At 41.3% G+C, this 4,905-nt stretch overlaps 1 pseudogene; it reads right to left on the bottom strand.

Moving 5' to 3' along the window:
* Window positions 1-2,186: 2,186 nt before the first annotated feature.
* The window catches only part of LOC107557815 (G protein-coupled receptor kinase 7B-like), a 15,103-nt pseudogene continuing 12,384 nt past the window's right edge, over window positions 2,187-4,905 (bottom strand).

Here is a 4,905-nt window from a genome sequence, read left to right as displayed (position 1 = left end):
AGCATTACAACAGACAAGATCAATTGTAAGAGGTGCTGACACCATAGTAAAGTCCCCCGGACAAATGTCAATAAGCTCTGAAGAGAGTCTCCTCAATCATTTGAAGCATTTTTGTGTATTTGCCAGTTTAATAACAAGACATTCAAAGTCCAAATGGCATATTGGTATGCAAAAACAAAAATAGTTTACAATAATCCCTTACAATGGAAGTCTATGAGGCAAAGCATAACAGATGGTTAAAAGCAGCAATTTGGAGCTCATACTTTTGTGAGTTAGTGCTTATATTAATTATTTAATACAAAAATGTGTTATTTGAGCTGTGAAGCTCAACTGTCCTCCAGCTGCTGTCCTTGTCTGCAGTGTAGAAATAGGATAAGCGTCTGCCCATGAATGTCTCTTCACATGATAGGAGAAAAAAATTAAGGGAGGACCGGATGATAATAGCACCATACATTATGGACCAATTCAACTGTAATTTTAACTGAGGGAAGAGATTAAATTATTTGGTAATCAAAAAAAATGTCACAGATGCAGGCCACAGAGCTTCACTTCTGTTGAACTCAAGTTAGGGTGACCAGACGTCCCCGTTTTCAGGGGAAAGTCTAAAATGTTGTCCTGTTCCCGAACGGAGCAGTCCCTAGAAATGTGCCAGTTTACAGCACATTTAAAACAGCCCGCAAATACACTTCAAAAAGGACGACCAATATAACCTGCTGGTTACAAGAGCAATTGTGTAGTCCAGGGGGGTACAATCTCATTCCTGGAGGGCCACTATCCTGCAGAGTTTAGCTCCAACCCCAATTAAACACACCTGAACAAGCTAATCAAGCTCTTATAGGCATAATAGAAACGTCCAGGCAAGTGTACTGAGGCAAGTTGGAGCTAAACTCTGCAGGGTAGACCGGCCGAGCCGCACCCAGAGATTTCCACCCGCCTCAGGAGAGCTTGTTTATCACACAGTTGAGGTGTCATCCTGAACATGGATGAGAAGGGCAAATATCTGCACCCTGTCCAAAACCACAAGCCTCTCTTTCCCATGTCGTGCCCGACCCCGTCCTTCATCATATTTCATTAATAATCCCCCCGTGACATGAACAGGATTTGAGATAATCTAGGCTAAAATATTTAGGAGCTCCCATAAAAATGAAAAGGATAAACTTTCTTCAGCATGGATGGGTTTATCAGTGCTGTTATTCATACAGTCGTCTTCCCGCCAAATAAAAAGCAGTATCTCATTGTGAGTAGTGACCTCTGCTGGTCATATGTAGTAGTCAGTAGGTTTTGCAACTTGAGGAGAGTTTGGAAGTGAGACCGGCCGAGCCGCACCCAGAGATTTCCACCCGCCTCAGGAGAGCTTGTTTATCACACAGTTGAGGTGTCATCCTGAACATGGATGAGAAGGGCAAATATCTGCACCCTGTCCAAAACCACAAGCCTCTCTTTCCCATGTCGTGCCCGACCCCGTCCTTCATCATATTTCATTAATAATCCCCCCGTGACATGAACAGGATTTAAGATAATCTAGGCTAAAATATTTAGGAGCTCCCATAAAAATGAAAAGGATAAACTTTCTTCAGCATGGATGGGTTTATCAGTGCTGTTATTCATACGTCGTCTTCCCGCCAAATAAAAAGCAGTATCTCATTGTGAGTAGTGACCTCTGCTGGTCATATGTAGTAGTCAGTAGGTTTTGCAACTTGAGGAGAGTTTGGAAGTGGCATCTGTTTAACAAGTGTGTCAGCACTGCAGCCAGTGCAAGACATTCTAGTGAGTTCCACTGTTGTTTTAATGGCTAGTTTATTACTAGAGGGACCTTATTACAACTAACACAGCATGTAAAGGGATAGTTCCCCCAAAAATGTCAGTTTTGCCATCATTTACTCACCCTAATGTGGTTTCATACCTATATACATTTTTTCTGTTGAACACAAAAGAAGATATTTTGATGAATGTTAGTAGCAAAACATGCTGGTAGCCATTCCCTATTCTTCCATAATCTTTCATATGAATGCTCATTAAAAGCACTTGGTATTAAAAGAAACCGTCAAAGTATAACCACAGTAAGCTCCTTTCTTCAAAAATTTGATTATACAGGAAAATCTCTGAAAATCTAAAAAAAAGGACCAAATAATAAATAAATAAAAAAGCAAAAGCAAAAGAAAATTGTGCAAGATGTTCTTGTTCTATTACAGAAGAGTGCAAGATTTGGATTTTTGCTCATCATCGTCATCCGGTCCGCTTTCTTCCTGTTTGGGTCATTAAGCTCATCAAAGAGTACGCTGTCAATCATCTCCTGTTGCCATGGAATTGGCACTGCCCCTGTGCTGAATTCCTTAAAAAACTTCTCATCTTTAACATCAAATTCAACCCCCTTAACCTCAGTGAAGTCCCAGATGTTGCCTGTGTCTTTAGCGTACACAACATTGGGTTTGGGCACCCATGGAGTAGCAATAAGCCCCGCATCTAGCCGAGGGATGTTGATGGATTTGAAGAACTCATGCTTCCGCGGGTCATCCCTGAGGGCAAAAAACAGTTATGGATAAATGTATGGTTTACCCATAATTATTTGAAATATTAAAGGAATAATTCACCTATATTGACTTACAGCATACAGTTTTGGAATGACATGATAGTATGTTGTATGCGGTATACTATATCTAAAAATGTTTGTCAAAAGTTCCCATTAAATTATGCACAATTAATTTCCATGTTTTGAGAACTTCCACATTTTAAAAGTTCTACGAATGTTTTTTCCTTCCTTCCTTCCTTTTTCCTTCTCTTGGGGCTCATGCAGTATTTTAATCTTTTGAAGCCATTCAACAACATTATGACAAACCAAACAAACCAAAATCATTATATCCAGGCAATCTTCCCCTCTGTCACAGCTTTCAAATCAAAAGTGGGACCAGTACTGCAGGTTGGACATCAATAACATCAAACGTCATTGGTTTTTGCAGGCCTTGTGACTAAATGCCTTGACATCAAACCTAATGGGTCTTTCAGCACCATTCTTGACTTGAGAGCTGAAGACTGTCAGTAAATAATAACTTAAATTTTAGCTTAGTTTCCACACACAAAACTATGAAAAGGCATAAGAAAGCTAAAAGCTGAAAGTGCATGAGTCATATTGAATACTTATGGTGATTTTATGATTGATGTTTTTGGCCATTCTTGACAGATGTGACAGAAACAAACTGCACAACAATTCTTTAAAAAAAAAATCTCCTTCTGTGTACCATGGAAAAAATAACAGCACACAGGTTTGGATCAACATAAGGGTGAACAATGACAGAATTTTCACTTTCCTTTAATAGGATTCAAATAAAAATTTGAATGGTTTGAAATGGTTTCAGCAACTGACTTTGAGAATAGTATTATATGTTATTATGTAATTCAAACCTATGAGCAATGAAGCTGAAATTGAATCTGTTGGTCTCTTCACCCACAAAATGAAAAGACCCAAAGATATTATGTTTTAACATTCATGCTTTGCTTCATCCAAATCCAGTGCTGAGGCTCCAAACCCACTGCCAGTGCTCTCATTGAGAAAGGCTGACAGAAACGGTCTGTTTATTCGATTTGTTGCCACAATGGCTTGATTTTGCTAACAGAGTAAAGCTTCTGCTCCTATGTTGGCATGCAGAGGGCAGAGTTGGACTGACCACGTCCTAATAATGACCTGGAGTGGAAATAGTGTGTCCTCTTGCCATGAAACAGAAACGCTGCCACTTACTTGCAGCCGAGGCGGTCTTCAATGTTACACTCCGGAGCAGGTTATCTTCAGAGAAAAAGTTACTATGGTTACTTACATACCCTGAAAGTAACCTCCGATTTTGGAACCGAAAGCCGCTTGCTTATCCTCAAACATACCCGGGTATGTCACATAACCTGCTTTTTGGATACCCCCCAGATGTTAGGAGCTGGGCAGGTAAACCTCACTTCCCTGACCTCAAGAGCTCTTCAGCATCCTTGTTAGTGTGCCCAATTTGCATGCTTGTTGATGGTGGTTCAAATCCTACTCTGAGCCATGTGAGAAGAACCAGTTATACTTAAGTGCCTCCAGGAACAGGGTTGGGAAACATTTCTTTAGGACAGGGGTAGCCAACCCAGCTCCTGGAGAGCTACCATCCTGAAGAGCTCAGATCCAACCCCAAACAAACACACCTGAACCAGCTAATCAAGGTGTTACAGTCGGCATGAAACGGAAGTTGAAACGGCATCTGAAATGAGAGGGCGGGACTTGATTTCATCCTTCGGGAATTGATTGGATCGTTGGAAGTTGGGGCATTGCTAACAAAATGGAGGCAGACCTGAATGCCAGTTTGCAGTTAGTTGTGGGGGATTTCTCTCCACTGGATTCACAGCCGACACCTAAGCATGAATAAATATTTTTTTATTGAGGATGACGTCGACGATCAACGGCACAAAACATGCCTAAACAGCGCGCAAGAGAGAGAGAGAGAGAGAGATAGACTGCCTGAATGACTGAGCGCGTCCTCCATCAGGTTAAGTCATATTCATGAAAAAAAAAATTTAGTTTGTTCTAAGAGTAATGTTGTCGAAATATCCTAATATCTTTTCAATGTTTAAGGGTAACATACTCCCTTATGACTGGTGTCAGTGCTATAAAGGGGGGGAAGTCGTGGCCTAATGGTTAGAGAGTTGGACTCGTAACCCAAAGGTTGTTGGGTTTGAGCCTCGTACCAGCAGGGATTGTAGGTGGGGGGAGTGAATGTGCGCTCTCTCCCACCTTCAATACCATGACTGAGGTGCCCTTGAGCAAGGCACCAAACCCCCAACTGCAAAAAATGGCTGCCCACTGCTCCGGGTGTGTGTTCACAGTGTGTGTGTGTTCACTGCTGTGTGTGTTCACTTTGGATGGGATAAATGCAGAGCACCAATTCC

This window comes from Sinocyclocheilus grahami, unplaced genomic scaffold (assembly GCF_001515645.1).
Source record: "Sinocyclocheilus grahami isolate Dianchi unplaced genomic scaffold, SAMN03320097.WGS_v1.1 scaffold621.1, whole genome shotgun sequence".
In the NCBI taxonomy this organism is placed as follows: Eukaryota; Metazoa; Chordata; class Actinopteri; order Cypriniformes; family Cyprinidae; genus Sinocyclocheilus; species Sinocyclocheilus grahami.
This window is presented reverse-complemented; position numbering and strand designations above follow the sequence as displayed.